Below are 14,949 nucleotides of genomic sequence, written 5' to 3' on the forward strand. Positions count from 1 at the left end.
TGGAAGGGTCTAGTAGTGGCCCGGACCATCTGCTGTGTGGGATAAAGTCCCCTTTGCAGGATGCGGCTCAGCTTCCAGGCGATGCGTATAGTGTTTTTCATTATTATTCACAAGGCGGTATGGCCATTCCTCCTGGAGTTAGGCTTTAGTACCCGGGCCCCACAGCAGTGTCAGTGGCCCTGCAAGAAAGCAGGATCTGCGGCAGTTTGGCTATTTACATGATTTGCTGAATTGGACAGAGAGCAGATACATTACAATGCTGTCATGCAATCCAATCGTTTTTGAGAAATTTCTGGAACAATTGGCACCTGTGCGGAGGACAACGGCTACGACATGGATGGTCATTTCTACCGGTAATCTGACTGACGTCATTGGGAAACTTGAATCCCACCGTAACCAGATTCATGCTGACTAGAGAGTGCGTGTCATGGGCAAATGCAGGGTTTATAGAAGGGTGTTTCCATATGCCAACCCTTGGAGGGGGCATAACTAGCATTTAAGCTATAAGTGGAACTGGAGCTCTAATTGCACGCACGGCGCAGACTATTAAGGGAGTGATTCAGACCTGATCATTGCTGTGCGTTTTCGTTTTCGCACAGCGGCCGAACAGGTCATAACTGCGCATGCGTATGCACCGCAATGCGCGCACACGTCAGAGAACAACGGACATCGCCGCTCAGCGACAGGATGGTGCAAAAAATTTCAATCGCGCGCGTGTCTGCAAGGTGATTGACAGGAAGAGGTCGTTTGTGGGTGGTAACTGAGCGTTACCCGGAGTGTCAGGAAAAACGCAGGCATGTCCAAGTGGTTTCAGGGAGGGTGTGTGACGTCAGCTCCGACCCCGATCAGCCTGTTCTCATCGCAGTGCAGGAGTAAGTCCTGGGCTGCGCACACACTGCACACAGTGGATTTTTGCAGCTTGGCGTACACATGGGATCGCACACTTGCACAGAGAATTTACACTCCCCCTGGAGGCGGCGACTATCTGATCGCAGGACAGCAAAGTTAGTAGCCCAGTGATCAGGTCTGAATCACCCCCTTAGTAAGAAAAGCTGCTGCCATAGGGCATCCATTGTACTGCATGGTGTGGCCGCAGCTCTAGTAAATAGTATTATACATTATAGGTATTGCGGTCATGATTTCAGCTGTTGGCATGGAGGGGATTCTGTGTAACTGGAACCCCCCCTTACATTTGCCAATGCATAATATAATAATGAGAAGTATGCTGATCATCAGTACCATAAGGAGGTGTGTTTTTGGTGCCGCTGTGCAGAATGCAAAAGATCGAGATGCAATGGCAGAGATGGTAGCGCCCCACTACCATCTCTGCCCCTTCTCCAGCTTGTTGGGAGCCTTTATCAATTGACAAGGCTTAGTACATCTGCCCCAAGATAGCTATTGTTTTCCTTTGTGTCCACATATTTAGGGCACCATGCAAGACTGCACACTCAGGGATTACTCCGTCTTCATGTGGCGACGTATGAGCAGGCCGCAACGCTTCACAGTCAGCTCAATGGCGTCCATCCAGCATTTTCCTAGTGTAAAGATAATAAGGTTATTATAATAATGTATACAGTGATCATATGCTGGAAGCCCTCACGAGCCAAGTGACGGGTGTACGAGGGATACTCACGTATCGGGGCCGAGCTTCCAAGGGGCCCCATCCACATGAGTCCATTGCACCGTAGACCGTGACTGGAACCTGTATGGATGATGTCAGGAACTTACCCCAAAATGCTCATGCAGTTAGGGCCCCAAAGGAAGCCCTCCAGTCTCCCCCAGTGCTGATGGCGCTCATTTGCACTGCAGATATGACACAGTGACAGGTCTCCCCAGCATGGAATATTGAGCCAAGCAGACACAGCGCTATCTCTATGAGTGGGAAAGGCTGCAAAAAGTCTTGTGAATGAAGAACAGCGGCGCCAGCTGTGCGTTGCGTGACGGTGGCCACATTTGCTGCTTCTCCATATTACCAGTGCGGTTAGGCGGTGTCTAGTTCCAAGCCGGTATCTTTAAGACACTGACTCCAGGGAGGGCCCAATGATTTCTGTTGCTGGCCCTGCCAACACCGATCCCGGGGGGCGTGTTTCGCTGTGACTGCGATGTGTGAAGAGGATCTGTACACGTCGGCACGTCCTTTGGTGTAACGGACAGGAACAGGCACTGTTACAACTTTGCCGAGCTGCTGCTTGGTCGGGTTCAAACACCTTTGCGAAGTTCTACAAGTTTGATACCCTGGCTGAGGAGGACCTCCTGTTTGGTCAATCGGTGCTGCAGAGTCATCCGCACTCTCCCGCCCGTTCTAGAGCTTTGGTATAAACCCCATGGTTCTTGAAGCATCCCCAGCATCCTCTAGGACGTATGAGAAAATAGGATTTTAATACCTAGCGGTAAATCCTTTTCTCTTAGTCCGTAGAGGATGCTGGGCGCCCGTCCTAGTGCGGGCTGTATCTGCCGTTTGGTTATAGTTACGCTCAGGTTGCATTGAGTTCAGTCAATTTGTGACTGCCGTTGTATGCGTTGTTGTTGTTGAATACCATGTTGTACGGCGTGTTAGTGGTGTGAGCTGGTCTGTATCTCACCTTAGTTTAAAATAATTAAATAAATCCTTTTCCTCGAAATGTCCGTCTCCCTGGGCACAGTTCCTATAACTGGTGTCTGGAGGAGGGGCATAGAGGGAGGAGCTAGTTCACACCCATTCAAAGTCTTATAGTGTGCCCATGTCTCCTGCGGATCCCGTCTATACCCCATGGTTCTTGAAGCGTCCCCAGCATCCTCTACGGACTAAGAGAAAAGGATTTACCGGTAGGTATGAAAATCCTATTTTTTGTTTCTTCTTATCCAGACTAGCCCCTCCCCTTTTATGCACCTGTGATGGACCAATAAACTGAGCAACTCCAATTCTGTGTATCATGGGGGTCATTCCGAGTTGTTCGCTCGTTGCCGATTTTCGCTATGCTGCGATTTGTTGCTAAATGCGCATGCGCATGGTACGCAGAGCGCATGCGCTAAGTTATTTAACACAAAACTTAGCAGTTATGCTGGTGTTCGTGCAACGCTTTTCAGTCGCACTGCAGATCGGTGAGTGATTGACAGGAAAGGGGCGTTTCTGGGTGGTAACTGAGCGTTTTCCGGGAGTGTGCTAAAAAACGCTGGCGTGTCAGGGAAAAACGCAGGAGTGGCTGGAGAAACGGAGGAGTGGCTGGCCGAACGCAGGGCGTGTTTGTGACGTCAAACCAGGAACTAAACGGACTGAGCTGATCGCAATCTGTGAGTAGGTCTGGAGCTACTCAGAATCTGCAAGGAATTATTTAGTAGCAGTTCTGCTAATCTTTTGTTCGCTATTCTGCTAAGCTAAGATACACTCCCAGTAGGCGGCGGCCTAGCGTGTGCAATGCTGCTAAAAGCAGCTAGAGAGCGAACAACTCGGAATGACCACCCATATGCAGAGCCAGCAATGCAGGGAGGTGCTGTCCCCGCTCTGCTGCTATGCTGCTTGCAGCACCTCTCAGTGTGACAGGCAGCAGCAAGCTAAGGCATAGCAGGAGCACGTCAGCTCCAATCCTCAGCATGTGCAGCTGGTCGGCGGAAGCTACAAGGCTAGGAAGTCTGTGTGCTGGCATGCAGATCCTTGACTCTGTGGGACAGTCGGGATCCGGTCTCTAGGTCGACAAGTCTTAGGTCGACAATGTCTAGGTCGACCACTATTGGTTGACAGTAAGTAGGTCGACATGGTTTCTAGGTCGACAGAGACTCTAGGTCGACATGTTCTAGGTCGACATGACAAAAGGTCAACATGAGTTTTTCACTTTTTAAAATTTTTTTTTTTAACTTTTTCATACTTTATGATCCACGTGGACTACAATTGGGAATGGGAACCTGTGCCGAACCTTGTTCGAAGCATGGCGGGCGAAGCGAGCCCAGCGAGGGGACACGGAGCACTAATTGGGGTTCCCGGTCACTGTATGGAGAAAACGACACCAAAAAAAGTAAAAAAAACTTGTGTCTACTTTTTGTCACGTCGACCTAGAGTCCCTGTCGACTGAGAAACCTTGTCGACCTACTTACTGTTGACCAATAGTGGTCGACCTAGACACTGTCCACCTAAGTCTTACCACACCTGGGCCAGTCCATCCCCGCCTGTGACATGAACAGGTTTAAAGTTCTGTCCTTTACCCTCTTTGGCATTCAGAGGTAGATGGTGCAGAGGTAGGTGGTGCAGAGGTAGGTGGTGCAGAGGAAGGTGGTGCAGATCTGCTGTTGGGTTGGCATTGGCGTGGGATACATACCACACCAATTATGTCTCCTTTCCTGTTTTTGTAAGTGGCTGGGGGCCTTCCAGGGGTTCCACCGGGATCCCAGTGGGCCAGTCGTACACCGGTGGGACACACATCTTAACAGTCCTGGCAATTGGGACAAATGTTCTTACTATCGGGACAGTGAGACAATTCCATAGTATAGTGACAGTGTGGAGGTCTAGCTGTTATACCAGGTACTTCTATTCTCTGATCCATCACAGATCACACAACACAACTCAGCTATCTGATAAATTGTATTAGAACTAGCATTTATATTAGGATAATTAGAGTTCATTCTGATTTATTTCCATTTATTCAGTGTTTTTTTTTACCATGAATATCTATGGTAACAGAGATGAGGTTGTATGAGTCACAGAAAAGGAGCCTTAGATCAGCGGCGTCTCTAGAGAGGAGGGGACCCGTGTGTAGACTCCATGTGTGGGCCCCCTCCTCTCCTGTAGCCGTCACCGCCGCTGCTAGCGCTCTCAGCGCTGAGAGTCTGGTACAGTGCCAGAGTCTACAGCGCATGCGCAGGACTCAAAAAAATGGCCGCCGCCAAGAAATGGGTGCAGTGTGTGTTGTTTGGGCCCCCTCTGGACTCAGGGGCCCGTGTGCACTGCACACACTGCACCCATTATCTATAGGCCAGTGCCTTAGATGGTAGAAACTGTTATGGGCCTTACACACTGGTCGAGGTGCCCGACGGACGATACTCCCTGATGTCACCTGGCCCCATAGCCATGCATGCTAATATGGACGAAATTATCCATATTGGCGTGCAGGTATAAACCAACAATGAACGACCGCGGGTCCGCACATCGTTCATCGTTGGTGCCTACACACTGACCAATATATATATTGAACAATTTATCATTCATTACTGAACGAGATTGATCATATCAGCCGCACACATAGCCCAGTGTGTAGGGTCCTTTAGATTAGATCAGTGGTGGCCAACCCTGGTTCTCAAGAGCTACCAACAGTTCACGTTTTCCAGCACACCTAGCTGGTGCACAGATGTAGTAATTACTCACTGACACATTTTAAAAGATCCCCAGGTGGAGCTAATTACTTCACTGTGCGGAGACCTGGAAAATGAGAACTGTTGGTAGGCCTCGAGGACCAGGGTTGGCTACCTCTTGATTAGATGGTTGCTGAGATATAAACTTCCAGCTGACACCACCTCCAGGCACCTCTGCCGAATGAGAGGTCTGGTTATGAAACATCTCTGGTCTTTGAGGGGTTAATAAGACGGGATGAAATATGGGGACGTCACTGTTACACTGACCCGTAGAATAGCTTTTGGTCTCACCACACCCCAATTAGGACCTTGGTGTAATTACCCAGCTGAAGATATACTAGACTTGAGATGTGCGTGTTTTCCTTGACAGGTCATTGTTTGCCCAGTAACACATGTGACAGCACAAACGTAGCTATTAAGCAGTCAGCCTTGGACTATGAGTATTCAAACCAGTTTTGCATGTCACAGTCATATAACAGGAATATAATAAACATGACATGTCTGCTTAAAGGAGACATCTATGCTCTGGGGAAGATTTAGTAGTTGGCATATGTGCAGGTTTTCCAGCGCTTTGATGTGTGATTTGTAAGCTGTGTAAATGATCAAAGCAGTGGTGTAAGTTTGTCTTAGTTGCCCAGAAGTAAGATAAATATTGGTGCCCCACCCATATATATAGATAAATATATGTATGTATATAGGGGGTCATTCCGAGTTGATCGCTCGCTGCTGATTTTCGCAGCGCAGTGATGAGGGCAAAAAATGGCATTTCTGCGCATGCATATGCCCTGCAATGTGCACGCACGATGTACGGGAACAACGAACGATGTGGTTTTGCACAGGCTCCCGCGAAGATGTAAGTCGCACTGATGGCCGCAGAGTGATTGACATGAAGGGGTCGTTTCTGGGTGCCAACTGACCGTTTTCAGGGAGTGTTTGTGAAAACGCAGGCATGCCTGGGAAAATGCATGCGTGGCTGAGCGAACACTGGGCGGGTGTGTGACGTCAAATCCGGACACGAAAAGGCTGCAGTGATCGCAAGCGCTGAGTACGTTTTGAGCTACTCTGAAACTGCACACACTGTTTTTGCAGAGCTCGGCTGCACATGCGTTCGCACTTCTGCTAAGCTAAAATACACTCCCCAGTGGGCGGTGGCATAGCGTTTGCACGGCTGCTAAAACTAGCTAGCGAGCGATCAGCTCGGAATGACCCACATAGTACCAATGTGAGCAACATAGCGTCTGAGTTTGCAACGGTTTCAGTGACACTTCCATGTCTCTTTGGTATCTTCTACATATAAAGCTCTATACAATGAACACACATTTCATTCACCCAGCCCTGCAGACACGTGGAGGTACTGTAGTTGGTTTGGGCAACACCAAAACTCATGGGTATTTTTGTTTTCATTTTGGCAATAGTGTCCTTTTTCTATCCCTGCAGTATTTGTTGGGTAACGGATCCTCCTTTATCTGGGCAACGTATAGAGTGAAAAAAACCTTTGGTGCTACAGGATAGTAGTTAAATGAAGAGAGTGTATGAATAAATATAAATATAAATGTGTTTATTTATAAGAGTAGCAGCTGTATTTTAGCATTTTAATATAGAGTAAAATAGATAGTTTTATATTAAATGTTGCAATAGCAAAACCGAAAAAACAAACAAAACAAAAGTAGTTCTTTTAAGGAAGAACAGATATCGAGTATGGTGAGACAAAAAGGTAATAAAATGATAAAAATGAGGGGGATCAGTCCTCTTAAAAAATAGCAAGGCTTTAAATGAGTCTGGGGTTCGTTGGGTAGTATTACCGCCAGTTGGGGACAGTGTCTGAGAACTCAATTCACAATAAAATCCACAATGAAAGTTAGTCCGTATTGAAAAGAGTCCACATGCAGGTCACTTATAAAGAGAGTGCTAGGGTATTGCACTTATGAGTCTTCACCAATGCACGGGGTCCGGCTATCTGTTATTCACGTCTCCGGTTCCTATTCAGCGTGTGTAGGAGCGGTGTCTCTTCCCCGGAAACCGCGGTGTTACACAGGCGCTCTGATCTCTGAGAAGCTTTTGCCGGCGTCTTCCAGAGGATCGTAGATACCGAGTCTGAGGCGGATATGGGGCGTGGTCCAACGAGTTTCACTCGGCTTCACGACTGGTGTCCCGGGCCCTTACAGAGATGGGGATCCACCTCTGGCTCTTACCGCCAATACCAGGAGAGCTGCACCAGGCTGTGAAACAACAGCGGACTTCTTAAAACAAGCCTTCCCTGCACATCAGCTCTCTGTGAACTGTTCCTGTAGGTCTGCAACGCTCCTCCAATATGTAACGTCACAATGTATGACATCACATGGGGGTGGAGTGGAGCAGCAGAATATTTTTTTTATTTGGGGGGGGGGGGGGGAGAGGCCCTGTCTATTTTGTCAGTCCCGGGCCCCACAATTTCTGATGGCAGTCCTGACCTGTAAGTATGTGTAATGGCCTGACGCAGCGTTGTGAGCTGTGCGGTGGAAATGTACTTATGAAATGAGTGCTTGCAAATTAGGATATTTTACACACATGCAAAGCCCGTGGTACGGTGTCATACATGTAAAACGAGCGCTGATCCGGAAGGATACATACTGTATATGCACAATTGCTCTCTGAGCACGCACAGGGCAAAATCATGCACGATGGTGCAGCACTCACTCTACGTGCAATTCACAATTATCTCTATGGCAGTGATTCCGTCCTGATTGCTGCTGGGTGTTTTTTCACGGCGGGCGATCAGGTCCTAACTGCTCATGTGTATGCAACGCAATGCGCACGCGCGTCGGACAACAGCAATGGGCATCGCCGGTCAGCGAAAGGATGGTGCGAAAAAAAACGGGCGTTCGCCAGGTGATTGACAGGAAGAGGCCGTTTGTGGGTGGTAACTGACTGTTTACTGGGAGGGTCAGGGAAGACTCAGGAGTGCCCAAGCGTTTTCAGGGCGGGCGTGTGACGTCAGCTCCGGCCCCCGATCAGCCTGTTCTCATCACACTGCAGGAGAAAGTCCTGGGCTGTGCACAGACTGCACATGGTGGATTTTTACAGCTTGGCGTACACATGGGATCGCACACTTGCACGGCGAATTTACACTCCCCCTTGGACGGCGACTAACTGATCGCAGGACAGTGAAATTAGCAGCCCAGCGATCAGGTCTGAATCGTCCCCCTCTGATACAACAGGCAATGGAATTAAGACATGGGCCTAATTCAGACCTGATCGTAGCAGCAAATTTGTTAGCAGTTGGGAAAAACCATGGGGGTCATTCCGAGTTGTTCGCTCGTTGCCGATTTTCGCAACGGAGCGCTTAAGGCAAAAATGCGCATGGCCATGGTACGCAGTGCGCATGCGCTAAGTATTTTAGCACAAAACTTAGTAGATTTACTCACGTCCGAACGAAGAATTTTCATTGTTGAAGTGATCGGAGTGTGATTGACAGGAAGTGGGTGTTTCTGGGCGGAAACTGACCGTTTTCTGGGAGTGTGCGGAAAAACGCAGGTGTGCCAGGATAAAAGGAGTAAGGCTCGAGCTACTCAGAAACTGCTAAGAATTATTTATTCGCAATTCTGCTAAACTAAGATACACTCCCAGGGGGCGGCGGCCTAGCGTGTGCAATGCTGCTAAAAGCAGCTAGCGAGCGAACAACTCGGAATGACCCCCAATGTGCACTGCAGGGGGGCAGATGTAACATGTGCGGAGAGAGTTAGATTTGGGTGGGTTATTTTGTTTCTGTGCAGGGTAAATACTGGCTGATTTATTTTTACACTGCAATTTAGATTTCAGTTTGAACTCACCCCACCCAAATCTATCTCTCTCTGCACATGTTACATCTGCCCCACCTGCACTGCACATGGGGGGTCATTCAGACCCGATCGCATGCTGCAGTTTTTTGCAGCCGTGCGATCGAGTCTGAACAGCGCATGCGTGCGGGCCGCAATGCGCAGGTGCATAGCTGGCCGGTGCCGGGCAGTGACGAGAAGAACGAAGAAAGCATTTGCAGCGGCGAATGCAAGAAGATTGACAGGAAGAGGCCGGCTTGGGGTCACCGTTTTATGGGAGTGTCGAGGAAAACTCAGGCGTGCCCAGCCGTTTCCAGGAAGGCATCCTGACGTCAGCTCCAGCAAGGATCATCGCAGCACCCTGCAAAGCTAATCCCCCCTCCCCCTGTAGGCTGCGATTACCTGGTCGCAGCAATGCAAAAAAATAGCCTGCGTGCGACCAGGTCTGAATTAGGCCCATGATCTATATTAGGGGTGGGCAACAAGCGGCCCGCGGGCCGGATGCGGCCCACGAACCGATCCTGCCTGTCCCCGCTGTCCCACACAGTGTGCAATGACAAGCGGCCCAACTGGCTGAGCCGCTCGTCATTGCGCTACGTACCTCCCAGACGCGGCGCCGCAGGGGAAATCCCGGTCACGTCACTGCTGACCGGGATTCCCACTGTGACGTCAGGCGCTGGGCGGCACGGGGGGCGGGGCCACGGCAGGAGCGGGCAGCAGCAGCGACTCTGTGCGGCACCGCGGGCAGCAGGCAGCAGGCAGCGGGGATCTGGCATCAGGCAGCGGGGATCTGGCAGCAGGCAGCGGATCTTCCACTGTGAAAAAGGTAAATGGATCTGTGCTTAACTTTAAAAGCTGCTATATAGGTTCAGGGAAGGGGGGTTAGGAGGGGGGGGGACCGCTATATGGGTTTAGGGGAGAGGGGGAAGAGGGGTAGGGACTGCTATATGGGTTTAGGGGAGAGGGGGAAGAGGGGTAGGGACTGCTATATGGGTCCAGCAGGGAAGGGGGGTAGAGACTGCTATATGGGTCTAGGGGAGGGGAGGGGGGGGGGGGGTGTTTTCAGCACTGTTTACAAAAAAATTATTACTGGATTACTGTGTTTTTTTAGACATCTTGGATTTTGCCTGTAAAAAAACTATGTATGTAATGTATATTGTGGTGTATGTTTGTGTAGTTTTATATCTATCTATATATATATATATATATATATATCTATCCACACTATGTTTTTATAGTTATATATACGTAACTATGGGCCTAATTCAGACCTGATCGCTAGCAGGCGATTTTTGCACTGCTGCAATCAGGTAGGCGCTGCCTACAGGGGAGGGGGAAATCACTGTGCAGGGGTGAGATTGCATCTGCAGAGAGCTGCACAAACAGAAGTTTGTGCAGTCTCTGCGCAGCCCAGGACTTACTCTTCTAGTGCGATGATCGGGGCCAGAGCTGAGTGCTGACGTCAGAAACTCTCCCTCCAAATGCCTGGTCCCTCCTGCGTTTTTCCGGACACTCCTCTAAAACGCTCAATTGCCACTCACAAACGTCCTCTTCCTCTCAATCACCTTGCGATCGCCCGTGCGATCACTTTGTTCGTACCATCCCATCGCTGCCCGACGCTGCGGACCGGCGCACCTACACATTGCGGTGCATGCGCAGTTCAGACCTGATTTACAAGATATTTTGTGTGTGGCCCTCGACTATTCACTGGAAGTGTTATGCGGCCCACCAGCTGAAATAATTGCCCACCCCTGATCTATATTGTGGTTCTCCAGGCTGTGGAAGCTGCTCTGTGGGAAGCTGTGTGCTTTAAAAACTTTGTCATCATAACATGACAAGGACGGAAGATAGTAGGAAAAAAAAACATGCTTGAGAACTTTCTGACAGGATTATTTACTTGCAGACGAGGAACATTAAAACTTGTTTTCTGTCGCCATCTTGTGGCTAGAGGCTCTAGTAGCACAGAATCTGAGGGTGTAATATATTGTTGAACTCAAAAGCAGCTGAAAAAGGGCTGGTGATATAATATTGTCTATGAACTCTAGTGTGGACAATATCATCCAAACAAGAACTAAGGTTTGTTGGCGCTGTGTAGACAAGTGTAGATTAGCATCTGCGGATCAGCAGCCACCCAGGGGAAGAGGTAGCCAACCTCTTCTGAGTAGCAAACACCTACCATATAAAATATACCAGGTAGGTGCTCTCAAGGAGAGCCACCAGGTGTAATTGCTGGATGTGCAGACAGCGGGGGCGCTGCTGCAAAAAGCCGCTGGATGGAACTGCTGGCTGTCAGGTAATAGATACAGCAATACAGAGAGCCGCTGACAGACAAGCGGCAGGTGCGATGGTGCAGGGAGCCGCTGTCCGTAGCCGCTAGTTGTCAAGCGGCAATAGCAGCGGCGCAGATAGCCGTTACTGAAACAAAGTGCAATCACAGTACATGGGAGTGGCTGGTTTCTCCTGCACACAGCGGTAACCCCAGGGGACCCGTTCTCTGTATCCTCAACGCGTTTCTCCGCACAACGGGCGGCTTTGTCAAGAGGCAGAGTGTAAGTCCTGAGCCTCTCTGACAATCTTTTTATTCTGTCTTCCGGCAATTAGCACAAGCAGAGCTCAGGTGTGACGTAACGGTTTCTCTCAAAGTCACTCAATATATCCTCGTAATGAAAAGGTAAAGAGTTCACATTACTATAAGCTTATCATTTAAAAAAAACATATTTAAATACAGTAAGATACAGTAAAAAAAAACACGAGATGCAGACAGAATAATTAGGCTATAGAATATATTATAGATGATTCACAGCAATAAATCTAGCCGTTAGCAAAACGTATCATAAAGGTTAGTCAATGTTAAAGGTACAGTATATTTTATATGTGGGCAAATGTCTCGCCTCATAGTGAACCAAATTTAGAGTTGGTCTAATATATAAAACCATATAATACGTGAATCTTCATCCAAAGACATACATTTCTTGCACAACACATATATATTTATATCTACATATATCTCTTTATATATATATATATATATATACACACACACACACACACACACACACACACACACACACACACACATACATACACATACATATATATATATATATATATATATATATAATACTAAAAAAGGAACAGAAATTTGCAACAATTTTGGCACTTCAAAAGGAGTCTGTTTCAAGAAGCACTCAAAATAGAAAAGTATCACACTATGGGGGTCATTCAGACCTGATCGCTGGGCAGCGAGTTTTGCAGCCCTGCGATCGGAGAGTTGCCGCCTACGGGGGCAGTGTAGTTATGCTGTGCAAGTGTGCGAACGCATGTGTAGCAGAGCTGTACAAACAGATCTTGTGCAGTCTCTGCGAAGCCCAGGACTTACTCAGCCGCTGCGATCACTTCAGCCTGTACGGGACCGGAATTGACGCCAGGGACCCTCCCTGCAAACGCTTGGACACGCCTGCGTTTTTCCATACACTCCCTGAAAACGGTCAGTTGCCACCCACAAATGCCCTCTTCCTGTCAATCTCCTTGCGATTGCCCATGCGAACAGATCCGTCGCACAAACCCATCGCTGCCGGCGATCCGCTTTGTACCTGTGCGATGCACCTGCACATTGCGGTGCATGTGCATGCGCAATTTGTGCCTGATCGCCCACTGTGCGAAAACGCAGCTTAGTGATCAGGTCTGAATTACCCCCATTGTTCCCTTCACTAGTTTCTTGTGAAGTAGATCACATCTGGCTTCATATCTAATAAAAATCAGACTTAACTTAGGTTAGTGGGTAATATCGTCCTATATTCTGTATTACAGGGGCCTGCTAAGGCACTGCACCTTCAGTGTGCCTTGTATTCTGCATACAAAGTAGTCTGCCATCTAGGGGCAAATTGGGATAGAAAATCAGCACAGGAAATGTATGGAAGCAGCCCTAAAGGGGGCGGGGTCTGTCGAGGGGTGGGATCCCTTTTCATAGGGCCTGATTCAAATTTGATGGGTACAAACAGCGTCAGACTGGGGCAACAAGGGCCCACGTAATAATAGCACGCTTAACGAGGCACTGTGCTGCGGAAGAGATGTGCAGCCTGCGGGGGGAGCTAGACCGGGCCAACAGGCAGCATTACAGGCACAGCTGCTGAATTTTTGACTACTTTTCACCCCATCACAAAGAGGATTCTCTTATAAAAAATGCAATAATAATAATAATAATAATAATAGTAAAAATAACATTCTTTCAAGACATAGTGAACAGTGGCCCTCATTCTGAGTTGTTTGCTCATTGCCGAGTTTCGCTATATTGCGATTAGTCGCTTACTGCGCATGCGCAAGGTTCGCAGAGCGCATGCGCTTAGTTATTTCACACAAAAGTTAGGTATTTTACTCACGGCATAACGAGGATTTTTCATCGTGCTGGTGATCGGAGTGTGATTGACAGGAAGTGGGTGTTTCTGGGCGGAAACTGGCCGTTTTCTGGGCGTGTGCTAAAAAACGCCGCCGTTTCTGGGAAAAATGCGGGAGTGTCTGGAGAAACGGGGGAGTGTCTGGGCGAACGCTGGGTGTGTTTGTGACGTCAAACCAGGAACGAAACTGACTGAACTGATCGCAGTGGCAGAGTAAGTCTGGAGCTACTCAGAAACTGCAAAGAAATTTCTATTCGCAATTCTGCTAATCTTTCGTTCGCAATTCTGCAAAGCTAAGTTTCACTCCCAGTAGGCGGCGGCTTAGCGTGGGCAATGCTGCTAAAAGCAGCTAGCGAGTGAACAACTCGGAATGAGGGCCAGCGTGTGCAATGCTGCTAAAAGCAGCTAGCGAGCGAACAACTCGGAATGAGGGCCAGTGACTGATACATAATGTTGGTGCAAGGAGTTGTCAACATGTTGCCGACAGAAAGATTGCAGAACACGTGGTTTCAACAGGACAGTGCCACTGCCATACACCCAGAAACAGTATGGCTTACTGCAACGAGTGTTTTCCAGGACAACTGATCTCACGGGGGTTGTGGTCAGCGCGATCCCTAGATTTAACACCCCTCCACTTTTTCTTGTGGGGTATAGAGGATCCTGTCTACACAACAGTATTCTGAGATTGCAAGCGGACATTCGGAACTGTGTTGATGCAATTTCAAGGGAAACATTGCAGGGGGGAGGGGGGGGGGGGTGCTTTTTCTCATCCAGGAGTGATGCTCTTCGGCTCTGCACATCCCTCTAGATATTGGAGCATACTCGCCTACTCTCCCGGAAGCTGCGGGAGGCTCCCGTTTTTTGGGGTAGCCCCCCGCACCCCTGGAAGAGTAGTCAGGTCTCCCGCATCCTGCTCGAACCCTAGTGATGCGGGCAGGATAAAGAGATAAACTCCCGTATACGCGAGTCCGTGGGGTGGGAAAGGGGTTAAAATGACGCAAATCGCGTAATGTTAGCCCCACCCCTTACTGCGGATCGGCGAATCGCAGCGTTTCCTGATGTGGAGGCGGGGCTTAATGGTGTCATAGCCCGCCCCCAAAGTCTCCTGCAGTGTTTCCTCTCCGATCTTCTCCCAGAGAGAAGACATTTAAAGTCGGCAAGTATGTATTGGAGCCATCCCACAACACTGAATAATAGGTGAGTTTAGAAAACCATTCAGGAGCCAAACCAAGGCGCTTTTGTGCAGGGGCGCCGACAGCTGTGACGGACCCAGGTAATGCGAGGAGGGCATGGCCAAAGCAGGGAGCCCCCCTACTTTGAAAATATAAAAAAATAAAGTTTCTGTACGTCCGCAAAGCACTGGAGGGGGTGGTGTGCCAGATGAGCATCAGGAGGAGGCAGGAATGGCGGCTGGGGGTGTGGCGGTTATGATCGCTCCCCCC

Source organism: Pseudophryne corroboree, chromosome 12 (assembly GCF_028390025.1).
Source record: "Pseudophryne corroboree isolate aPseCor3 chromosome 12, aPseCor3.hap2, whole genome shotgun sequence".
Classification (NCBI taxonomy): Eukaryota; Metazoa; Chordata; class Amphibia; order Anura; family Myobatrachidae; genus Pseudophryne; species Pseudophryne corroboree.